Source organism: Simochromis diagramma, unplaced genomic scaffold, assembly GCF_900408965.1.
Source record: "Simochromis diagramma unplaced genomic scaffold, fSimDia1.1 OVJJ01000355.1, whole genome shotgun sequence".
Lineage (NCBI taxonomy): Eukaryota > Metazoa > Chordata > Actinopteri > Cichliformes > Cichlidae > Simochromis > Simochromis diagramma.
In genome coordinates this window covers 1,930,915-1,956,773 of record NW_024387174.1, presented here as the reverse complement: position 1 = coordinate 1,956,773, position 25,859 = coordinate 1,930,915, and the positions used below count along the sequence as shown (strand labels likewise).

The following is a 25,859-nucleotide window of genomic DNA, read 5'->3' as shown; positions in this document are numbered from 1 at the left end:
TGTATAAAAAATACAAACTTGTAAAATGTCACGTGTAGATTCATCAGCCAGATTAAGTGTTTACTGACAGTTGGCAGTGGTAGCGGACATCATCACTATTCCAATCAATCCTCTCCACACAGACGAGCGTAAACACACTCGACTATCACTAAATCAAATTTAACGCAAACACAAACACGATTTGTAATGACGCAAGTTCAGTTTACAATAGGGCTCATTCGCTCGGTCAGCAAGTGGCGGTATCCTCGTACACTGGGGAGTAAAGCGCCATTAAACGAAACAGAAGAAGAAGAGCATCTGCACATGGTACGGATCTGTAACGACCTTTTTTTTTGTCTACATTATATTGAAATGTTTCACTATTGCAAACATTTTAAGAGATACGTATTATTCTTAACATCTTAACAGATACTCTGACCCGTAACTATCGTAAAACGCTTCAAGCGGAAGTAGACGCCTTTCGCACATGCGTGGTACGGGTCAGGTTTCCGGGATGGATTGGGTAGCTACACTCCTTGCAAATGCCCAGTCTCATGAACAAGCTGAGGCCTGCAGATGTTGTTCTGGGTCCTTCTGTGACCTCCTGGTTGAGTTCTTGATGAAGGATTGTTGGTAGGACAGCCAAGGATCACCACTGATCCAGGTTTTCTTCATACGCCACATACTAAATACTGACAACTTGGTGCCTTGACCTCCTAAGACCCGAACTCTTCCACGACATGCATTTTTAATTTCTCTTTGATATTTGGGCATATTGGGGCCCGATGAATGTAAAAACAAAGAATTAACAGATTTTTTTTTTTTTTACCTTATTTTGGTCTAAATAACCCAAAATGTGATGTCCACATATGTGGACGGCAGGTCCTAGGAGGTTAAAAGTCAAGTCTTGCTGAATTACTAATATAAATGACTAATATAATAAAGACCTCAGCTTATTTGGCTCTATACTATATTTATAGAAAATTTATTTATTTTAAATATATGGGTAAAAGATCATAATTAACCTAGACCACTGCTATTTCTTAGAAAGTCTTTTTTCTGGAGGAAGTATTTGCATTACATGTTTACAAGTTCAAGGAACTAAATAATAAAGAAATTAAGATTCAAATGAATAAAATTAAGAATATTCTTTGTATTTGTCGTGCATTAAATGGTCAGATGGTTGAAGGATTTTCAGAGTAAAGTCAACTTTAGTTATTTTTGTGAACTAACCCTTTAAAAGTCCCACATCTAAAAGCTGAATGCTGAAAAGAGGCTTTATTGAGCGCTTCGCCTGCTGCATGGCGTCACGCGGGGGCCATATTGGCGTTTTACTGTCAGGTTTTAAATAGTTTGATGAGTCAGTCGATCTTTAAAGCTGAATGTTTACTGTTGTCCTCCAGAAGTGTTCGTTTTGTCGTCGTCTTTAAAAGCCGACAGCTCCCAGAGTTGCAGGTGAATTTTTCATTCGCAGGTAACATTTCAAAGTCATCTGAGGCACGAGATCGAAGAGGAAGCTGAACTTTTACCACAAAGGTCATTTTAGCTTGTAACCGTGGGGCTGTGATGTATAGGCTGCTGTTTGTAGAGCTGCACGTCCTCTCACAGTGTGTGAAGGCGTGGTGTCCTTTATATGAAGTATTGACTGTGTTTCCGCTGCAGAGGATCTGTGGGGGATTTCTGAATAATGCAAAATACTTCATGACCTTGTTTCAACATAAACACACTTAGAGGAAATATTCTAATACGCAAATATCAAAATATTCAAAAACACTTCATCAGAATAATTTGCAAACGTTCTAAAGATGGAGTGACGGCCGAGTCAGGACGGACCTTTTGTTGCTTTTTGATGTTTCGTATGTACTTTCCCCAGAATTGATTCATTAAGTAATAATTAATTATAAATTATCTGTTAATTGATCATATTCTGGACTTTATTCATGAGTAGTTTACTGAGTGGCACAAGTCGTACTTCTTCTAAAGCAGGAACCTCAAAGAGCTAAAAACTGCACTTCCTCTACTGCACAGGCGTCGAACTCCAGGCCTCGAGGGCCGGTGTCCTGCAGGTTTTAGATGTGTTGCTGATCCAACACAGCTGATTTAAATGGCTAAATGACCTCCTCAACATGTCTTGAAGTTCTCCAGAGGCCTGCTAATGAACTAATCATTTGATTCAGGTGTGGTGACCCAGGGTGAGATGTAAAACCTGCAGGACACCGGCCCTCGAGGCCTGGAGCTGGCTCCAAAACAAAGTCCCTCCCACCTTCACTCTTCATAAAAGACATTCGGCCATTTAGAATCTTTGAACGTTTGCGCTATTGGGGACGTGGCTGCTTTAACTGATGCTGACACAGGCTGCGTTAGCTGCTAGCTACCAGCTAGGCTGCACCTCAGCTGGTTGGACTCACTGTGAGAGCCTCAAGTGGACATTAGAGGAACTGCAGATTGTGACTTTATTCTGCTGCTTGGTGTTAATGACTTGATGTCAGCTGCAACTCCAGTAAGATTCACACCTGTGTGAGGAGTGTGGAGCTGTAGCATTGTCCTGCATTTAAGCTGCCATTTATCCCAGCATGCACTGGAAAACATGCCGTATTCCCAGTTCTGTATAACCATTAACGCTCTTCGCCATACCCCTCCTCCTCTTCCTTCTTCTGTGCTGAAATAATTGAACTGTCCTCCTCTTCCTTCCTGCTCTAAAATACATTTCCTTCCAAAATATTTCTCCTACCAAAGGAGAGGAGACCCCGCCATCCATGCACGCCCACTCTGACGCACACCCCCTCGCAGCGCACAGAGTGTGATATATGCCCACTGTTATCATGGGAAATAAACTGTTGGAGGAGCTTTTTCACAGGCTGGTCGTGGAGTCATAAAGCTGAGCGAGACGGTGGCGAAGGCGTCTCTCTCTCTCTCTTTCTGTCTGTCAGCTGAGCTCTCAGCACGGCGGGAACAGTTGGGTTCATTTATGTGTGATTACACCCAGAATCCATCGGGCCAGAGTCGGCCTGACCAACTGTCACTGAGGAGATCAGGGTGCGGTTATCCATTTTCACAAGACAAAGGAGTGTAGCATGTGTCATTTTAGCTCTTTTTGTAACATTTAAACTTGTATTAGACACATATTCTTGACTTTGCAGACGGTGGTTTCATTAAAAAAAAACACTGTGAGAATTTTCTTACTGCATGTTATTTGTAAAAAACAGCCCGACAGGTGTTAACGAGGAAGAATATGTGAGCACTCGTGCAGTGAAGTCAGGCCGACTGTACGACCGGCCTGACGTCTTCATGGCCACCAGGGGGCGATACCTATAGCTGGAACAAGACTTCTGGGCCCTGACCTCTGCAAACCCCGTCCTGATGAGTTTCTCACTCATTTCAGGTCATCAATGAGTAAAACAAGGCTGATCGTGAAAAATGGCCAGCTAGAAATTTCCAGTAAAAATAAATGCGTAGTGATTGGCTGTGTACTCGCAGTGACTAATGTACAACCGAACAGGCTCGACTTGCTCCACAATCACAGCTTCAGGATGCAAATGTTACGGCGTTAATGTCTCCAGTCGCAGGCTGGAAGTAAAACTGGGCCTCTGAGTTGTGATAAACTGGTATTTTGAACTGAAGACAAACAGCTTTCGTGGCATTTTCCCACTTCACGGGCAAGGGAACTGGCTGTCTCCTAGGATGACCTCGGGGCTTCTCAGCAGAGAGCTCTCCATCGATGCAGGAAAACAGATTCTGCTCGCCTTCAGGATGCAAACCGTGGATGAAATCTAAAAGAAGGATGCATCCTGGTGTGTCTGCAGCTGTTTGCTCTCACACCGCAGCGCCTACAGTGTACTCACAGAAGAATTTGCATTGTGAGAAACTAAGTATAGCCTTCTGGCTTTTCGCTGATCCAGACCTCATCATCCTGCCTGACAGCTGAAGGAAGCGCCAGGGGGGACAGACTTGGCACCTCTCGCCTCATTTTCCCAAAGTTTAACTCAATAACCCAGCAGACTGAGACGGAGAAAAACTGAGATGGACCTCGAACGTCTGTGTCAGGACTCGACACTGTCGCGTGTGAATCTTTAGTTAAATCTGAAGCACTCAGAAGACTTGATGGGGTGGCAGTCGACAGAGAAGCACTGAAAGAGATTAAAGTTGAGGCTGAAAGGAGTTGGAGTGGCAGCTGAAACATACACTGTGGTTTGGTTCAAAAAAGGACTTAGACACATAATTCTGTCATTTCAAAGTGCAGCTGCGATGCATTGACGTCAGGTTGTCACTGGAGGTAAAGCACCAATGACGTTAACTGTCTGTTAGATTTATTAAAGAAAGAGTTTTATGTAGTTAAAATCAGTGATATTAATAACGGCCTTACTTTTTTCAGTAATGAGTAACAATCTATCGTTACAATGCCGTTACCGTTACTAACAAGAAAATGCAGTCGCGTTACTATTTTTCAACAAACAGACAGTTGAAGCTGTGTTCAGCTTACCGCATCAGGTCGACGCGTCTTACGTTTCACGCACGCGCAATACAGAAACGTAAGTGTTTCAGTCATTTCAGTGTGGATGAACAACTGTTCTGAAATGATAGTGTGGACACCTCCTACCCCTACGATGGAAATATTTATACTACATTATTGCTTCATAATATTACCATATAGCTTAAAATACATTTTAATCTAATTAAACATGTGTATGGTTATAATAGCTTAATGAAAATGCAATTGTTATTATTAAGGTACATCATATAAAATATATATAATTCATACATAAATACATCTTACCCTCTTAAAACTATGATTAAAAAGTATTTTTTATTTTTATTGTTTAGAGTAATTATTAATTGTTACATCAATTACAATTAAATCAAAATTCGACTAATGGATTAACTAGATCAATATTTAGAATATAAACATTTTATAATAATCACGCTCTCTGTGTGTGTGTGTGTGTGTGTGTGTGTGTGTGTGTGTGTGTGTGTGTGTGTTTGTGTGTGTGTACTACTATATGATCTTTAGTGGTATAATTCATTTACTTGTTAGATAGAAATCATTAATATGATATTGTTTTTATTTGTAAGCATACTGTATATTGTGGGAAATGCTTCTAATGTTTTGACAATAACAGAAATCCTCAGTGCTCACCTGGTTGGGCCGACGACATGTGTCGAAGGTGCAGCTGTGTAATATCACAGTATATAATATATCTAATATTGTGTATTTTATTGTATTCTGTTGTTATTCATGCCTACATATGTTAGCAGTTATTTCAGGGCTACAAACCAGAAGAATGAATAAGAAGCTACAATTGAAATATATATGAGACTGAAACATTAAAAATAATTAGGACTGTGTTTTATATGCACAGTTGTGTATCTTGGTGATCACAGATGATCGGTTAGTCCACCTAATCAATACTTAGTGACAGACGGCGTGTATCGACGACAGGCTGCTGCGTTACAGACGGCAGACTGTCTGTGAGGACTCTGTTTACTCCGCTCGCCGTCTGCTGCCAGCCTGCGAGGAAAAACGCGTCCGCAGCCTGCCACGCCGAACCCTCTCTTCCTCAAACTGACCAATCATGTCGCACCTCGCGCCGCATCCCGAACCCGCTCACCCCGCAGCACGAGCATCTCCATGGAAACACACACAGACGAGGTATGAGTGGTGATCCCTGACAGGACCGATAGGAGGGAGGAAGGGAGCCGAGCAGGTGTCGCCATGGTGATCTGGAGACAGAGGGATACTCCAGCGAGCAGCTGTTGCCATAGAGACACAGAATGCATGTCATCCAATGCTCAGCGCGACAGAAATGGAGGAGGATTCAGCGAGAGAGCTCAAATCTGCAAACGCCGATCACTGGCTGGTTAATCAATTAGTTTACTGACTAAAAATCAATCTTCATTAATGATCAGATCATGTCAAAGTCAGCAAACATAAGACTGTAGCGACCCACTTCTGAAAACCTGCTCCCCAAACCTATAATCACAGCCGTGACCATCACACCAGCTGAAGATGACGTGCTTCCCTCTTTGTGTTTGCACTGATTCATTCTGATGTTCGGGCTTTCTGCTGCATGAGGACGAATCTTTACTAACAGCTGTAACTCCGTTCACTCGACACCAAAACATCCTCGAGGAGATCTAACACGAGTTCAGGAGCAAAAATCGGTCCAAAGGTGAAGAACAAGAAGGATGTGTGAGCTGTAAATACAGGGGCTTTGACTCTTTAGATCGGTTTCTTTTTTTTAATGTTTCATTTTAAAGCCCTATGGTAGTTTTTTCTTTGCTTCGCCCATGTCTGCAAACACGCACACGTATGTTAATTCATCATGTTTTTCTTTCGGTCTTCAATATTTCACTCTATACAGTCAGATAGCATAAACGCCAAACAACTGAATAATTACTACATATTTTAATTTGATCTTATTTACAAGTTACATATTCATTGTATAAGACGCACTCAAAACGAATGGCGGCATCACGTGTATGTGCCATTCTCATCTGTTATTTTCCTTATAAACATGTATGATAAATAAATAATGCACAACTGTAGAAATCAATGAAAAACAGGACTTCCTGCCAACTCAAGAAAATAAAAATCTTTAGCTGTGAATGCACATAAACGTACATTAAACAAACCATTTACAGACGCGTGTACACGAAATGTTGCCATTCGTTTTGAGATCAGCTTCTACACATAACATCTCAAATTTATAAGGATTTGACTTTTATAAAAAATATCAGAAGCAATAACAAAAACCAGCAGCTGTGTAGATGGTAATCATCCTGGTACTCGAGGCAGTTTGAAGAGTTGGGGAGCAGACAAGCATACATGAGATTTTTTATTTTAAATGACCTCACACCCCACCTGCAGTACATCCACAGGCCACCAGGGGCCTTGGCCCACACTCTGGGAATCACTGGTTTTAATTGTTCTTCATTGAAAGTTTAAACGTCACCAGCAGAACTTTTTAACATCGTTGAACTGGACGTCTCTGCTGTGTTTGTGCTGTTGGTGCCTTTTGGAGAATTTTAATGCTAAAGATCAGCTGACATCACAGCTGCGGTGGCCATCTTTTTATTACAGTCTGTGTGTCTGTGCGCACCGAACTGGAAACCTTTCTGTGAAGCTGTTTTTGTACATACAACTGTTTTTAAGCTGATGCTTCTGGCTTCAGTGTTTATGTGCTGAGTGACCTCTGCAGTAGAGGTCACGTACAGCATGTGCTATGGCTGTAGAGATGTCACAGTCCGTCATGTGAAGTATTTGTCATTGTTAGAGTTGCTGAGGGTGCACGTTCTCCTGCTTCCTCCTACATCATTTTATGGTAAAAATATGGTACCCAGCTGAAGTTTTAAGATGTCTACTTGCCTACATCTGCAGACATTTCCTTTTATTCCTGCTGCTTCCTGCACACCTGCATCTCCAGTGTACTGTAACAGTTCTTCATATCCACCAGGTTCAGGATTAATGAGCGTGCCTCAGAGCGTCACCAGACTGGGCAGCCAAGGTCAGATGATTTCCAGTGCTGTCAGGTGGACTGGAGGCTTCTTTGTTGTGTAATGATGGTGCAGTTTGGACTGGGAGTTTGGGAGAGGATGAGACTGAAGTGTCTGTTAATGAACCTGAACTGTGGCTGCTGAATGACCCTCGAGCTCTTCAGAGGAACACGGCCTGCTGATTTTTCTCTTATTTACCGGAAGGCTTAGGAAGGCTTTGTACCAGCTCAGTGGACTCAAAACCGACATGTTTAACTTTTAAGGTGGTTTGGCAGAAGATCATATCAGGTCCTCGTGCTGTGAGCTGAGATTAGAAATGTATGGCTAGAAGTTTGACTGGAAAACCAGGAAAACCACGGCCTGGTCTGATGAGGCAGTGTTTATGGCGAGGCTGCAGATTGTTGCTGTAGATTTGGCGTCAGCTCCATTGACCTGTCTGAGTTTTTCAGAATCACAGTTTTTGTATTTTGTAATGGCTGTTTTCAGCAGGATAATGCAACGTGTCACAGTTCAAACCGTTTTAATGGCAGCGTGAATGGAAAGCTAAGAAACTGCAGAGAAAATGTTTCTTTTTACTCGCAGCAGAACCTCAAAGGGAGAATTTTAATGTCTTCAAGAAGTGAGACCGTTTGCTTTTATGTTAAACTACACGTTGTGCTTTGGCATCTGTACTGGTGTCATGGTGTCAAGCCTGCTCCAACTCAACCTTCTTTCAACGATTACTTTCTTTTTCTCATTCAAACCACAACCTTTTTATAAAATTACCCAAGGGGTTTCAGGCTCTGAACCATAGACTGTATATAAAAAATGGAATCAAGCCACCATGGTGTCGACTATTTGTTTTGGATTCCACATTTTAAAGGCTCAACATTCAAGTTTTCATGCTGCAATATTAGTTTTTGAAGCTTGAAGTAACCATATTTAGAAAAAAGGGTGGAGTGATAAGATGTTAACTGGCGCTACATAGCCTGACCTACACAGCAGAGAGCGTCTGTGGGGAATTTACTCACTTTTGGAGGGAGACTCAAGTGGCCACTAGAGGAACTGCACTTTGTTCTGAACCTTTTTCCTCATAGGCATCATTTTTCCAGAGGCTGCAGTTTGACCTGAAGCTAAACAGCAGAAGAAAACGTGAAATTACTCTGATGCAGAAAATGGACGGTTATGTTGCGTAATCTGAGTGATACGTCACCACATTCAGCAGTAGTGTGGAAAGCTGTTTCCACTGCTAGCATTGCTAACGTTAGCCACAATCAGAGAGCTAATCTGGTAGTTTGGATTGTATAGAAGGCTGTGCACACACAATGTCGCACATTTCACACTTCAAACTCAGCTCTGAATGGATACATGAACTGGATTTGTATGGGCAGCGGTCACTGACTCTTACATTCAGATATATATATCAGATACATACACAGTGGAGACTTACTTTCAGAAGTCTGAATGTAGCCAACTAACAGAGGCTCTCCGCTTTGGTGGCTTTGCATTGACAGAATGACGTCGCTGTTCTCCACAGATGTCGTGGTTCTATTGCAGAGAGGAGAGCCGGAGATGGACAGATGATTGGCAGTTATGATGATGCTGTACCAGCCTGTTGTTGTGAAGGAGGACCTGAGCCTAAAAGCAAAGTTGTAGATTTACCGGCCGATTATTTCAAGTGGCGAGAATAAGCTTTGTCCATAGAGTGGCTGAGTGAGGAGCTGGATCAGTCAATGCTCAGAGTAGAGCCACTAGTCCTCCTCATCAAAAGCAGCTAGTTGAGGTGGGTCAGCCAGCTGCTTACGATGCTTCCTGGATGCCTCAGAGTTGAGGTGTTTCGGTCATGTCCTACCAGGAGGAGGTCCTGGAGAAGACCCCGGACTTGGAGGAGAGATTAGGTCTCTCGGCTGGCCTGGGAACTCCTCAGCATTGCTCCGGATGATCTGGAGGTGGACCTGAAACAGGAAAGCTGCAGGTTGGATGGATGTCTTGATGGTGTCCAGGAACATTCTGCTCTCTTACTCGTGCATTTGCTCTCTGTCTTGTTTTGATTGATTATTTCCTGTAAATTTCATTTGTGGATCTAATTTGGACAAACACAGTGAATCTGCAGAGCCTCATTGAGACAGTGTCCTGATGCAGAGCCACAGATTTAAACTCAGGAGAGTTCACAGAAACATGATGTACTGAACCTTTAAATAAATCAGGCCTGTAACAGCACTTCCTGCCAGCCTCTAAATTGACATTTCTTTTGCTTTAATGCATTCGCACAAGCTAAAATATTGTCCTCAAGCTTTGGCTCAGCTCTCTGCTGCTGCTGCTAACGAGCAGTTTGTTTACACGAAAGTTAAATTCAAACAAGACGAGTCCCTGATTTATCTTTGTGGGTTAAAGCGATCGATGCGTAGTAGAAAGCAGACGATTGGCTGCTCTGCTGCAGCTGAAACCGGCCCGAGGCGGTTTCCAGCTGTCCACATCTGTCCTCCAGGGTGGAAGCCTTTTCCTCAGACTTTGATCCAATACGAAGAACATCTTTAATAATGAGTGGCATTTATTCTCAGCCCACAGAATCAAAGAAACACCCACTCGCTTTGTGTTCATTTGCTTCTGATCAAACTGAGAAATGTTTCTGTTTTTGCAGCATTTAATGTCTTTTTCTTTAATATAACGTCCCCTAAAAGACAGTGCTGGTCTGTAAGTAAACACATTTTTCACTACAACTTGCTCTAAGCATCCACCAAACCCACACCTGTTTCTTTTTTAAAGAACTCATCCTTTCCTTATTTCCTTCTCACCTCCTTTCTTTCTCTGATATTTCTCCTTTGGCCTTCTTCTTATCCTTGTCTCCTTCCCTGTCTGTATCCTCATTTCCTTCAGCTGTTCTGCTTTTCTTCCTTTACTCATTTCCTTTATTTCATGTTCTTTACTCAGTCTGTCCTTTTTGCCTTGTTTCCTTCGCTGCTTCTGTCCTGTCTTTGTATCCTTCAGTCTGACCTTCTTAATTCCTTAATTCTTTTATAACGTTTCTCCTTTGCTTCTTTCCTTCCCTTCCTATATCCTTCTTCCTTTCCTTGTTTTCTTTAGCCCATCTGACCTTTTTCATTACCTTGTTTCCTTCTCTGTGCTTGTCATATTTCCTTCAGCTCTTGTACCCTCTATGTCCTTATTTCCTTTACCTCAACCAACCTTCTTCCTCCTTTGTAATTTCTTCTTTCCTTGTTTCCTTTAGGCACTCTCACCTCTTTCATAACCTTATTCGCTTCAGTGCTTCTGTCTTTCTTCCTTTCCTTATTTCCTTCCCTTCCCATACATGTATCCTTCTTCTTTATTATTATACTTTTTTCCTTCTCTATGCCATTATTTTTTTTTCTTTCTTTCTTTCCTTACTTCCTTCTCTTCTGTCCTTTGTTTTTGGTTACTTCAGCCCTTCGTTCCTTCCTTCCCTTGTTTCCTTGACTTCATATCCTTACACCTATCCTTGTAGTATAGGAAACCTCGGCCGACTCTCGGGGGTTCATGTCAGAGGAGCGATGCTCACACAGCATGTTCACGTTTCCCAGTCAGTCGTGCAGCTGAAGCAGTTCCATACGTGCGTACGAGGATTCGTGAACATAGACGTGCTTTCGTGTGAGCGTGGGTGTCTAAACGCTGTGTTTACAGGCTCTTCCTCTCATGTCTGACCTCAGACGTTTAGCTGGCGGCCGACGGTGCCGTTCAGACGTCGGAGGCAGCGAGTCGAGCAGTGTTTCGTGTTAATGAGCGCCGCTGTTGGCCGACTCACTCTGATTGCCTACACCTCCGCCTGCCAAGCCTGTAATGGCTTCCCTGGCCTTGAGGGCACTCAGGTGACAAATTAGAGCGTTTGGCAGGCAAAACCCTCGCAGAACCGATGACACGCGCTCCATGAAAGGACTGCCGCTCATCGGAGGCCCTGCTGAATCGCACAGCTGTGGACTGTCGAGCATATGGACCGAATGAAGAGGCTCATCTAAACCTCTGACGGTCGGCTGAAAGGACGCAGAGACAAAGACGAAACGAAGCTGAAGGGCCTGAAGCTGGAGTGGAAGAGAAACGAGGAATTTTCAGTGTCCTTGCTTTGACTCACACATGGCTCAACTAACCAATCACAAAACAGAAGGACTTAGGTGGGAGCCAACCAGAAAGATTGATGATAACATTTAAATCTGTTTTTAATTCAATGAGCAGAAATATTAAAGAAAATACTTCCCAACAATTTATTTCAAATGTAAGGCCTATTTCGTTTGGGTCTTCTGTCCTCCTTTCCTAATTTCTTTATTTCCTTTCAGTCTCTGTCCTTCTTCTTTTTCCTATTTCCTTTGGCTTGTCTGTCCTTCTTCCTTACGTCCATTGGTTCATCAGTCCTCTTTTATCCTCGTTTCCTTCACTCTTTCTGTGCTTCTGCCTTTCACTGACTTTTCTGTTTCTTCACCAGTCTAAATATATTTCTCTTCTTCTTCTTAGATTTCTATTTAGAGGTTCATTTCTGCTGTTTCGGGCAGGTACTTGTTTGGCACACAGAAGGCAGCATAGACGAGCGTCTAGTCCGGTGATGTTCACAGATCGATTACTGGAGCTGTTCTTGTTCTTGTTGTCGAACATATATAAAAGAATATTAATTCAAACAGATACACCTGCAGGGAGAGAGCGTCTTTAATTTTCTCAGGAAATGTAAAGAAACCATCACCTTATTTCCACTTCCTGTCGGGGACAGTTGGTCGCAGTGACGCCGACTCCCCGGCGATGACGTTACCTCTCAAGTTTGGATCTGGGTCAGTGCGTCTGCTTTCATAAATCCTGTAAACAAACACAAATGGCTGCTCGTTAAGAAGCCTCTCCACATCCCTCGGGACGTTTAATAGCACCATTTGTCATCATCGCGCCATTTTTCTGTTGATTACTTCAAAACAGGCCACGACTGTGACGCCGCGTCTGATTGATGAATGAGCATCAGAGAATGATTGATGAGTGAGCGATGCCCTTTAAGAACGACCGATCAAACACAGGAAGTATCCGAGTACTTTTACTTCACTAATCTGTACTTTAGTGTGATGCTACAGCGCGCCCTTCTCTCTGCCTTTCAGTGTGTTCATCGTTCTTCCTTTCCTTTCTTCCTTCTCTGCTTCTGTCCTTCCTTTCCTTATTCACCTCATGTTCTTCACTTCATCCTTGTTTTACTTGTTTCCTACATTTCTTCCTTTCCTTTTTCCTTAAGTCTTTCTGACCTATTTTGTTGTTGTATTTCCTTCATTCCTACTTTCTTTTTCCACTTTCCAGTGGTTCTTCTTCTGTTCTTCCTGTTTTTCCCTCCCTTCTCATTTCCTTTCATGTGCCCTTATCATTTTTGTGTCTCTTCCTTCTCTCGTTCGTGCTTCTTTCATTCCTGCTTTATTTGAATTTGACTTCTTCTTTCTTCCTTGTATTTTACATTTATTCTCACAGAGCTTCAGACTTAGTCTGATCTGTCGGTTTGATTCTTTGTGTGAGTTCGGAGACATTTACATTTTACTGAAGTATGACTGTGGCAGCCATATTTGTCTTTCACTCATCTTTCCAACCAAGAGGCAGGGAGGCGTTACTGAACCTCATTTCCTTTGGAATGACCCTAATTATGCGGCCAGGAAATCTAAGATAATTAGCTCTCGGTATTTGAGATTTGGTCCTTAACTTTTCAAAGATGAGGTCAGCGGACTGCGTCAGTTTCCCCTCCAGAGGAAACTGTGGTGAGAAGTGTCAGTGATTTTAAACTGCTGCAGATCTGCATGACTTTATCTGTTCGCCACGTTCACCCGTCGGCTCCCTCAGCTCTGCTGTTTGAGGCGAATGCTTTGATCAGACCCAGCGAGTCGAGGTGATCGGCATGAGCTGCTCCCATTTCTCCGGCTTTGTATCAGCAGCAGAATAAACATGAGCTCTGACCCAGAGTGACGGGAGGCAGTTTGATTCTCTGCAGTGACTTTCAGAGATGTTTTATTTACAGCGTACCTGGAGTCAAGTGGCAGCAGACAAAAACCGATGGTACATTATTTTGGCTGCAGTGTTTTCAGCGTGCATTTCTGCCTTCAAACAGGAAAAAAATCTCCAAAGCAGAAAGAATAATAAACCTTCACCTTCCTTTGGTAGCCAAATACACTGGAGACTGGAATAACCAGTAAAGAAGCTGTGAAAGACGAGCGATAGGGGCTGAAGTCGATGGAGAGAGCTCGAAAGTGACAGTCAGCTGGTATTCGGCTAAATCTACCATGGTTTAAAAAATAAAACCCTCTGTGAGCCTGAGGAGTCGCAGAGATCGGGTGAAATGTTTCATTAACGTGTGATCAATCAGTATGGTCAATTAGTAAAAACACGAAATAGCCATGAAAAGAAATAATTTGTTCGTGTTCATTGACATCAACTGTCACGTTTTTTTAATGAAGGCACAGGTTCGTTCGTTGGATTTTAACAACAACCCACGATCTTTTAAAACTTGTTTCAAATTAATAAAAATGTTAAAGATACCAAATGAAGCAGAAATTTGTCGGGTGCAGGAGTCAAAATTGTTTAACTGGAAAATTATTAACTCCACCCAACCTTCACCCTCCAAATGTGGAGTTTTTCCACCCATTGAAAGTGGACAATATTCATTTCGCAATATTGGAAACAGATCAGTGCATCTGAGACCAGACGGGTGGAAAAATAAGGTTCATGTACAGGAACATAAATCACTAGTTTGGAGGTTGTGACGACCAAACGAACTGCCCATCCATAAAGCTTCCAGTCGAGTTTTGTTTTTATTTTTCTCTGTTTTCCTTCAACCCGTGTTTTTTCACGGTGCTGCAGGCTTGTCTGGACTTTTCTAACTTTTCTTTAAAAGAAAGGAGCTTTATCCTGCCTATGTTTGCTGCTCATCTGCAGCCACTTTGCAACCCACCTTTACCTCTGTTTCAGCCTGCAGACCTCAGAGCCGTATTACCAAATATAAATTCTTGCTTATGTTAATAATAGCTTTGTTTTGACTAAAGTAGCTTCGTGTTTTGTTAACACTAAACTGCATCTGCAGTTCGTTTTAGACTTTTTCAGGATGAAGTCTCAGACTTATTTGTTTACCTCTCATCCAGCCGGCTGTAATGATACCTCCAACATGAAGTTTGTTTTCTAAACAATCAAAAATAAAAACAAAACAACTGAATATGCCTGAAGTTATTATATGCTCGTGGTTTGAGTTTGCATTTAAAGTAATTTCATTTTTTCCGTTTTGTTATTCCCGGTCAGTTTTTCCTCCTTTGTAATTGTTTGTCCTGCCTTCAGTGGGTTTACCTGTGTTGAAATAATCTCCCCAGTGTCTAATTAGCCCCCCCTCCTGTGAGCACGCCCGTGTTCCTCCGAGTGCTCAGACTGGTTTTGTACTCGGAGTTTCCAGACGTCTCCTGGCGCTGCTTGTTTTTCATTACTACTGTTTTTTTTTCTCTTTTTTTCTTCTTTAAATGTGACCATAATTTTAAAAAATTACGCTATAATCAATGAGAGCTAAAACTAGTGATTGAGACCACTCAGAAAAATGTGTACTGATGTCATAGATCAATAGAAGGTCATTAGCTCATAGTTACTTTGAGTTACTTTGGGATCTGGATTTTATTTTTCCAATGACCAACAGAATTAAGGCGCTAACATATGTACTCCTCCACAAAACATAGACGAGTCCCCCCACCAGGACAAGACATCTGTACATCTGCATCTAAAGGTCAAAGGTCAAACAATCCAGTTTTGATGTAATCAATGCATTTAAAATATACACATTTTAACTCCACATTTCTTAACTCCAGCTGGCTTCTGTTGTCTCAAAGTTGAGATGAGTTTAACTTACTCTACCTTATCAAATTTAATTTGGCCCATTTCCGACTTTCAGGTGTTTCTCACCTTCCTGCTTCCCCCTCTTGTCTCCTTATCATCAGCAGCCTCAGTTAAAAAAAAAAAAGTAAAATAAGCACAGATCACAGGAGTTTTAAGTCACTGAAATGAGTGAACTACAGGGTGCAAAACACTCAAAGGTTTACCTTACTTATCATCTCTACCAGCTAATGTGATAAAGTGACAGTCTGACCTATCAGATCCCCCGAGATGAAAACCAAGCTCAACATAAGGAGTGTGATCTATTTTTAGGATGAACGACGTCCTTGTTCAAATCATTGAACACTCATAAATCTTTATCAAGCAGACACAGAAGGAGAGATTAAAACAGAGCTCCACTGATCTCGTCCAACCTCTGAATTCAGTCCCGTGAGGCCACTGAGGACTTCATGGTGGGACTGTACGAGTCGATTTGATTGGCGCTTCACAAGGACGGAGAGAAACTCAAAGTCAGCACTCGACTTGAGTGTGATGCATCCAGCAGGTAGATGTTTTCCTGAGTAATCAGCATCATCTCTGCAGCTTATTGACTCCTCGGCTGCTTTAGGAGACTCTCTGATGTGGGTTTGCTGCTGTGGCTTTTTTTAAGCTAATTAAAAAATATTACATAATTAGCTTAAATGAATCTGATTAGTTTGACTAATTATCTCATTTTGTTTGCTCAATCAGGGAGTGAGTAAACACTCAAAGTAAGTGAATCAGAAAAGTCAAACCGGGCCTGTGATTGAGTCTCGTGACTGAAGACCTCTGTTTTTACAGTAACTAAATGCTAGCTAACATTAGCTTAGACACTACCTAATGGTCATTTATTAATGGTCATCAACAAATAACAGGCCTTTAACACAACACAAACTCTACATAAAGGCCTAAAAACAATCACTCATGAGGCTTTAGATAAGGCTTATGTGTGCTTTTGTTAGCAATAAAAGGTACACATGCTAAGGTTAGCCTGCTAGCTAATACGTTGAGTTTTAGTATTCAATTTGTTAGCAGGTAAGCTAATAATAGCACCAGCCAAAGGAAGGAAGTTTTATCCACAAATACTGTAAAAGTTGATCAGAACTCCCAGATCTGAAAAGTGAAGCTAACACAACAATGTTTAAACATGGTTTTTAAATTTGTTTTTTTACTAATGGTGATAGTGGCTAAAAGACTTTTAGTTATGTTAAGGTATTGCAGGTACGTGGCTACTAACAATGTTAATGTTAACTTGTGCATGATTTTGGATGTGTGACAGTCATGGTGACAATGTAGAATAAAGCCCAGGCACACGGGCCTCGAGACTAGAGACTAAAGTCCTACTCGTGCAGTGGGACTTAGTCGTGCAGATCTACAGACTGGTCATTGACCCCACTGGCAGCCATTTGTCACTAGTGATAAATTTCACCAGGTGGTTGGCAGAAACTTCCTTGTGATTGCTTTGATTGCTAAAAATATTGCTGGGGTCCTAGTTTGAATGGAAGCGACAAACTTGTGTAGAAACACCGTCCAGCTACTGTCCAATCTGTAGTGAAACTGAAAATACTGAAGATAAGAAATCTGAACCCTGATTCATCCATCGAGTGATTGGGTAAATAAGACTAGAAGTACCAGTCCATCTACTAATCTGTCCATGGTTTATTCTCTTGAAGCTGTCTGAAGCTGTCTGGCACACACACATGCACAGATACACAACTACAAACACACCATGCGCCAGTACATCCAGGGGTCAGGATATCCCCAGTGAAACACCATGTTCTGCCTGATCAGCAAATCCCAAATCACAGCCTGAATATCTTTTTCCTGTCTCCAGCTGCTGGGCCGTCCTCGGTGGGGGAGGATGGAGGGAAAGGGGGAGGTGCTGGAGGTGAAAGCCATCACTCCCAACATGGTTTTCGGTCAGGATTGCTGCAAATGCCTGTAAATCTCACCTTCTGTCAGCTTTGAGAAGCAGTGTTGAGGTCAGCAGGGAGTCTCCTGGGAGACGGAGCATTCAGGGAAAATGAATCCATATTTCAGAATGCTTCCCAGATAAATCAATAAGGGCAGAATGCATTTTCCAAAGTCATCAATAAAGGTGAAGCCCAGTACTCTAACCAATGGTGAAGGTAGGAGGAGAAGATGTCTTTGTAGACGATAAAGACAGGAAGTGACCCGATTGATCAGTTACTTCATCAGTAAATTGTCGGGTATTACTCCGAATACAGAGTGAGAAACCCAAATCACACTTTTCATAAACAGACTCCTTGTACAGAAAAAGCCTGACAGACATGTCACATGAAGTAGAGAAAAGCTAAAGTTAGCCAGCTAGCTAAGCTGTTAGCTTTATCTACTGAAGTGTATCTGATAAAATGGAAATTTTACCCTCAGTGAAAAGCTATGGTTAGCATTAGCATGATCTTCAGTTCATCAAGAGATCGTTTTTTGGATGAAACCCTGAGCTGTATTTCTTCTGGCTAATGTTAGCTAACACTAGCTTGCCTGACAATACAGATAAATTAAAAGCTAGCTAACAAACCAGATACAAAGCACATAAGGTTGCCAACCGTCCCTTAAAATACGGAATCGTCCCGTATTTAGAAACAAAAGTACACGTCCCGTATTGAGCTAATAAGGGACGCACTTTGTCCCGTAATACAGGGAGAATCACAAAAAGTCTATAAATGTTAATGGATTTAACGCTTTGTTTGAAAACATAATTCCCAGCCCCTCTCCTGCTCTGTGACCAATGAGCTGACAGCACACTTAGCACGAGTATAACAATTCAGATTACCGCTTATCTCATTGGTCGAGGAAAGGTCGCGTGCGGAGAAGATACCGGAAGACAACAGATGACCAGCATGGCCAACAGGGAGACAAACACCGACACTGCGGCACAAGTCTGGGACGACAGTACACCTTTGACCAACAGTGCTTGTTCCCCTCCTAGAAAGAAAAAAAAAAATTGAAAGAGACCAACAGTGAGATCCTTCGTGGCAACTGCCATGCACATATTGTTCATAACACTGTGAAATAAGCCCTGGACAAGCTCTCAGTTGATGTGGAAAATATTGTCCTGAAGATATACAGCTTCTTTTCCACCTCTGCCAAAAGGAGAGAGTCCCTGAAAGAGTTCTGTGAATTTTGTGACGTTGAATTCCATGATATCCTGCGCCATGTTGTGACGAGATGGCTGTCACTCAACCCTGCAATCACCCGCCTGCTGCAGAACTGGGACCCGCTGAAGTCATATCTCATCAGCATTGGTGAGGAATACAGATAATCTGGTTATCATGTATGCAGGTCTTCCATTTACTCGTACAGCGTACAATACATACAATATATGATCATGAAACACATCACGGATAACAACAAAACAGGCCACAGCTTTAATGTAACAGTTGTCTTCATTAGTTTACTCTAATTAATTTACCTGGGTTCAAAACCAGGGCCCAACCAGCTGGAGGGTGTTGGGTTCAAACCCGTCAGCTCATGTCTGCTCACAGGATCACAGGTGGGATCGGCTCCAGCGTCTGTGACTGAACTGGTTCAGAAAATGGATGGTTGGATAATTTAACTGTGTGATAAATCAAATCTGATCACTCTGAACTGAAGTGAGTGTCTAATAATAAACTCACCCAGGTAAAGAGTAGCTCGTTTTTTCAGTTTTGTAAAATTTCATTTCCAAAGCAGAAGTTTCAGATATTGAAGTCCTAAAACTCCCTGTAACATTTAAGTGAGTCAAAGAACTGCAGCTGTCAGCCAGCAGTGAACACCAGGCTCGCTCCGCTTTATAGCAGCACGTCAATGATGTTCGACTGTTTGCAAACGTCTTCCCACAGATCCTCTCATCTCGTCCTTGTGACTGCAGTCATTACCGCCGGTCCTGCTGCTGTCCTTTCCCACCAGTGTTTGCATATTACTGAGCAAATTAACTGCCAGAATTGCGTCGTCGGCACTCTTTATTGAATCTCGTTGGCAAATTGGATGTTAGGAAACCTCAGGGGTGGTATCAGCACCGGGCATAGCTGAGGATCCGCCGGGCCGACACAGGGAAGGTGGATTAACGGAGAGAGTGGAGTTTAGGTGGGATGACCTCATCATTCCTGCCACATAACCTCTAATAACAGTAAACCATTCGTCCACATAAACAGATAAACTAATTAAATCTGAACTTTAGGTTTTAGCTGTTTCAATTTTTAGTCACAAAACTGAAGGGAACTGAAGGCATTTTGTATGATTGGAGTATAACTATCCATCCTTTTACTTTTGGACACATTTCAGTATCTGCAGTGGCTTTTTTGAGCTTTAAAACTAAAGGATTTTACCTTGTAGCTGTACTCTGTCTCCTTTAGTTGGGTCATTGTTTGATTCTGGCTTTGTGACGCTTTATTTATCGCATATGTCAAACGCTCTATAAGCTGTTCCAGGCACTAGACCATTTTCTCAAAAACCAGTGCCTCTTCTTAGTGCGAATCTCCATCATTTTACCGATTCCTGCAGAGCCACCAGGTCCAGTCCCCTCTCATCAGTCACTCGTGACCTTATCACAAAGAAAATGGATGGAAAGACCGTTTTCTCTATCAGGAAACTCTTGATTGCCAATCACAGCACAGATTGGACGGCATGCTTCACTGATTTGTCCAACAGGAAGCTAATGGAGCTTCCAGGAGCGTTACACCACCTCACCTCATACACACAGACTAATAGTGAGGCTGGAGGTGTTGGTGTCACCTCAGGGTGTATTTATGTCACTTCCTCCTGTGGAAACACTGCTGGCTGTCCCAGAAACAGGACTTTATAGCTAAATGCTTACTTTTGCCACTACTCTCACTGGAACATCAAAAAGCAGGATAGAAATCTGGTTTTCATAGTCTGTTGTTATGGGTCAGACCTCCTGAGGAAGCCACCTGGTGTGGATATCGATGGACTAGACTGGACTCATTTCATTCACTTGAGCCGGACTTTCTGTCTGTGTGGAGCTGTGGATGATTGAAATGGTAAAGACTGTGTCTCTTCTATTGATTTATCTGTTTAGCTCTGGCCCAACTCAAGAACTGGACTCTTGTTAAACCCGTCAAAGCCATGTGGTCACTCCCGAGCCTGCCACATCTTCTTTGGCTGACTTTTTTCCTGCGGATTCAGTCGGACTGTTTGATTTCCGCCCGGCTCCACTCGACATGTCGCCTCTAATGGGCATCGACGGCGCTCTGTGTGCCTTATTGAACAAACTATTTGAAGACGAATAGGAAGCCGGTTGTGTTGCAGATCTGTATCTGTCGGATCATATCGAGTTAACATCGATCTGGTTGCGCTCGCTCCAGGATTATCTCTGTCCTCTGGATAACTTTGAGGAGAAACGCTCCAGTTTAATTCAGAGGACAGGAATGCAGGAAGGAAACACTGTGAAGAGTCAGAGAAACGTGTGACAGCCACATGTGCAAGCGCTCAACTATCACTGGTGGTGGTCAGAGGGCCCGGTGGCGCCAGTGTCCGGCAGCCTCGCCTCTGTCAGTGCGCCCCAGGGCGGCTGTGGCTACAATGTAGCTGCCATCACCAGTGTGTGAATGTGTGTGTGAATGGGTGGATGACTGGATATGTAAAGCGCTTTGGGGTCCTTAGGGACCAGTAAAGCGCTATACAAATACAGGCCATTTACCATTTCTTTCAGGTCAATTCGATAAAGCTCTTCAGGCTGTTTGGCTGTGAAATATTGATGCTGTTATGATTGTGAAGCACTTCAGAAACTTCTCCGAGTTGTCGACACCGGCTAATGGCAATACAACAGGCCATGAATGATTCAAGACTCAGGAATGGAAGGGTGGAGGACTGGAAAAGAATCTAAACGGTGGAGCAATCGATGGCTTTTTGAGCTCCACGCCTACATTTATGTAAACATGTACAGTAAAGGATCCTTCCCCCAAATATCCAAATCCATATCTTCCTCGAGATACTAGTCTTACCAGTTAATTAACTCTGCAGTGGCCAAACAAATTCACTAACAATTTAACCCCACAGAAAAACGTATACAGTTTCCTCTAATCTCATTTTCAACCATTTTTGTGCAATATCGAGTTAACCCGACTTATCTGTCAGTTGAGCTGCTTCATCTTCGTCTGCCTTGAAGCTTCTTTTCTGCACTTATTTTTAGATTTGAACCATTTTACATCAATGACCCTGATGAAATACTGCAGTAAATACTTGATTGGATTAGGCTACAGTAAGTTAAAAACCAAGAAGCCTTTATTTGGACTCTAATTGCACGACTCGCGTCTTAACATCAACGCCTGTAGTGTTGCGAATTATGCAAATGATAACATGTTCCAGAGGTTCTTATTATCAGTGAATCTGTCCCGTGGCTGCTGTGAAGCTCTTGGATGAGTTGCTTTGAAATGACCCCATCACATCCAAGCTGAGAAAGAACAAAATAATCTTTTGCAGAGCTGATGGTGGCGAGTAATGGGCGCTCTGGATAAATGTTAATTGGCTGCCTTCCTGCGGCTGAGTTTGCTCAGCGCAGTTCGGGGTCGTATATCATAGCTGGGCGGTTAACTCCAGTGTACCTGGAATCCAGCCACAGTGTGATCGACTCTACAGGAGCATTTAAATAGCCATTTGTACGTGTGCATCCAATTAATTTGAGCTCTGGAAGCTAAATGTAAGTGTAAGAGTAGCAGTACGAGCTTTTTAAAATGCAGCATTAGACCGTGGAAAACTGAATATTTAGGTGGTAGGGCACAGAATGAGAATTAGGGGATTCATCAAGTGGAAATGACAATAAATAGTTTATGCTCTCATTTTATTATAGAGGACAACTAATATGTTTTTATTAAGGCTGAAACAGGAGCTACTGAACTGCAAAGAGAGTTTTTCTTTCCTGTTTTAAAGCTCATCTTGATGTATTTAGCGTTCGTGTCATTAGTCACACAAATGAAGGAGGATTTAACTCTTATAATTACTAAATTTTCTCCAGTTAGCTGAATGTGTTTGATGTTTTGTGCTGCACAGGGGGCTCTATTTCATCCACTGACCCACCTTCACCCCTGCCTGTCTTTGTGCCTCCCTCCCCCTCACCTCCAACCAGTCGCAGCAGATGGCCCCGCCCTTCCCTGAGCCTGGGTCTGTTGGAGGTTTCTTCCTGTTAAAAGGGAATTTTTCCTTCCCATTGTTAAGTTTGTACTCATAGGAGGTCCTATGATTGCTGAGGTTTGTCTGTATTATCTTGGGGTCTTACAATATTAAGCGGCTTGAATTGATTTGTTGTTGTGATTTGGTGCTATATAAAAAAATGAATTGATTTTGGGCCTTTATTCTGTTGTTCAGAGGCTGGAATATGAAGCCTTAAACACTAAAATTCTTCTGTCACTTTAATGTCCTCCAAATGTGAGTCATTCCCCATAGACTCCAATGTTAAAATTTCCCAGCCTGCTGCAAAAACAGATTAGACTCTATGGACAGTTTAACACCTGTACAGGTGGTGATACACTTCTGTTAAGGGTGTGGCTCCTTTGATTGACAGCCCAGTGTGCTTCTGTTGCATCCAGTCGTACTCCACAGTAGAAGATACTCTCCACAGAGCATCTTCTACTGTTGCGACTTGATCAGATCGCTGGTATCTTGTTTTTCCCTGCCTTGGTTTTAGGCCTGACCTCTGCTAATTTAAACTACTGCACCGCTGAGTCACATTTGGTGTTTTTTTAGAACAGTTACCTGTCAATAATATGTCAAAGAAGTTTTGGTGATCAACCTGCTGTGACTTAGCAGCTCTGTTTGTTTTTGTGTTTGTTGCTCACCATCTTAGTTTGTAGTGTAGCTTGCTAATTAGCTAGCTAGCATTAGCTGATAACCTAGCTCGTCACCTTCTTATCTCAGTTTGTTCAATTCTTGCTCCAGAAAACCAAACCAGCTGCTGTTTTATACACTCTGTACTCTCTGTACTTCGTCCTCTGGCTTTCATGAAGCTTCCTGATATTTTAAGTCAGATTACTGCAGCTGGTAAGTTTCCCTCCTGGTACGAGCCGTGGCCCACGTACCACAGCTGAGAAGGCTTTGCTCCATCCCAGATTTCCTCTGTTTTCTTACTTTAATGTTACTGGTAACTAATCGAGGGCACTGGTGACTCCTATTGTGGATGTTTGTGGATAGTACGTTTTTGTTTTTAAAGTGTGATTTATATTGTTTTGTTTGTTTGTTTGTTTGTTTGTTTGTTTGTTTGTTTTTTTTGGGGGGGGGGGGGTATGTTTCATTCAGTTTCAGGGGTAGCAATCATTAACCAAGACATACAAGTCTTTTATGTGATTTTTTTTTTTTTTTTTTTTTTTTTTTTACTTTTTCTATCTTTTTTCTATTGTTTTATTTTTCTTGTTATTGCTTATTTGTTTATTGATTTATAGGGATTACATCAGGCTATGATTTTGCTGTTTCCACTGCAGTAATTGATTCATGCAGCTTGTTTAGAAAGTCAGACCTTTTAACACCATCATGTAAACATCACTTGGTGACCTCTGTGCAGCTGTTTACAGTCAACTGTTACTCATTTACCGTGCATGTTGAAGTGTTCAGCTCTGTAATGGTGACTCACATCCTGCTGGCTCACAGGTTAAACATGACAATCACATGAGTGAATAAAAATCTGCATTAGCGTTTGCATGCAGGACCAGGCTGTGGTTTTTATTTCACTGGTTACTTACTGATGATGATCAATGATGCTGCTGCATAGCTGGATTTTTAATAATCATGTGACCACCAACCAGCGCGTACTCGAGCACAAGGTGAACAAATGTGATAACAGCCTCGCTTTACTTATTATACTACAGGTCCAAGAGGTGATTTATCACCCTGGATGCTGCTGTGTTTGGACAAAGAGACTGAGTGCTTTGCTTAAGGGCATTGAAAATTGATGCCACCTGTTAGCCTGCTAACTGGCGTCATGATAAATATGCTTGAATTTGTTTAATTAATTCTCGCTTCCACCTTAAAACCAAAACTGGCTGATCTGTCTGCGGCGCTGCCCCCAGGATCTTAAATCCAGCATCATGTCGAGCTCTGCTCATATTGTTTATCCTGTTCTTGGAGGCTGTTCATATTAAACAGTTATTATTGTACGATATTATCGTATCAGGTCAGGGTGTGTAAAGGAAATCCCCATGAGCCAACAGCTCAGACTGGAGCCGGCTCTAAAAACTCAGCTTCACTCAGTTTTTTCTACTTCTGGTGCTGTATGATGTCATAGAGATCCCACCAACCTGCTGTTCCAATGTGTTGTTTAGGGGCAGCCAATCAGAGGACATTTTTCTTAAAGGCAGAGGAGCTAAGCTATCTTTCTGGAGCTGGACTGAGCAGAACAGGTCTCCTTTAATTGTGCTGCTTCACTTATGCTTTTGTAGTTGTTATATTTCTAATGTAATGTCCTTTAGATCAGCTCCTATAGTTTTCAAATGTGCTGCATAAATACAGGTGACTTAAACTGACTTTGTTGGTTTGTCCATTGAAATTAATGGCAATATTTTTTCCAAACCAAACCCTTTTTTTAAAGCGCTGTGTGCAGATTTCACCGTAGCAGTGGGAGGTTGTCAGTGAGCCTGCTGGCTTCACAATTATCTCACAATTTGTTTAGTTTAAAGGAAAATTCTGCTGTTTTTCTGATGCTGTGTGGTTAGCGGGCCTGCTCGGTGGAGATTAGTCTGAATTCAGCCAGTTCTGAACGACTCATCTGCCAGGCACACATTCATTATGCAACAGAGAGCCTGCAGTACAATCGCTGAAGTTAAACCGATCAGCACGAGCAGCAGGATGAACGCTCCTACCCGGTTAAATTAAAAAGGCGGAACGGAAAGAAATGAATTTTGCTATATATGTGCTGTAATTTAGCCTCATTTAAATGAAGCTCTGTGCATGCAGTCAAATTAAAACAGAAATAAACAAAAAATCTGACGTGTGCTAATAAAATGTTCGTTCTAACTATCTACACTGTTTTCTGATCACTGCGGCGTGCTTTCTGTATGTTTATGTCACATTGTTAAATAAGACTGTGTAATTTTTCATTTTTAGACCTCATGTTACAGTAACCAGTTCCAGACCTCCAGTGTTCCTGCTTTTTAATCGTAGTGGTCTCGGTTCAGATGTGTTAAAACATCAAATATTCTCCGTTTGACTTTATATTTTCATTGTCTTGTGATTTCCATCTTTCATCCAGTTACAGCTTTAAGTTTTAGTTTGTGTTCAGATGTGTCTCGTTCCCCTCCGTGTCCACTTCCCCCTGAAGACTTGATGTGTCCTAAAGGTTCAGTCAGTCCTTCTCTCGTGGTCTGCAACCACAGATTCATGACAACAAGTTTGATGAGGATGTTTTTGTTGGGTTTTTTTAGTCTTTATCCTGGAGTTACTCCTGCAGGTTTGAGTAAATGTGATATAAACACATTATAATATAATTTATCCCCCGTGCATAAATTAAAGGGAGACGTAGCCCCCTCTTGTGGTGACAGTAAGACTGTGCAGTTTCACTCTGAGTGATTTTTTTTCCAGCACTCTGTAGTGTTTGTGTGTCC

General features: G+C 42.2%; 1 protein-coding gene across 3 annotated transcripts in view; it reads left to right on the top strand.

Moving 5' to 3' along the window:
• kcnq3 (potassium voltage-gated channel, KQT-like subfamily, member 3) overlaps positions 1-25,859 on the top strand; it is a 104,542-nt gene that overhangs the window by 60,622 nt on the left and 18,061 nt on the right. The gene's annotated exons all lie outside the window — the stretch shown is intronic.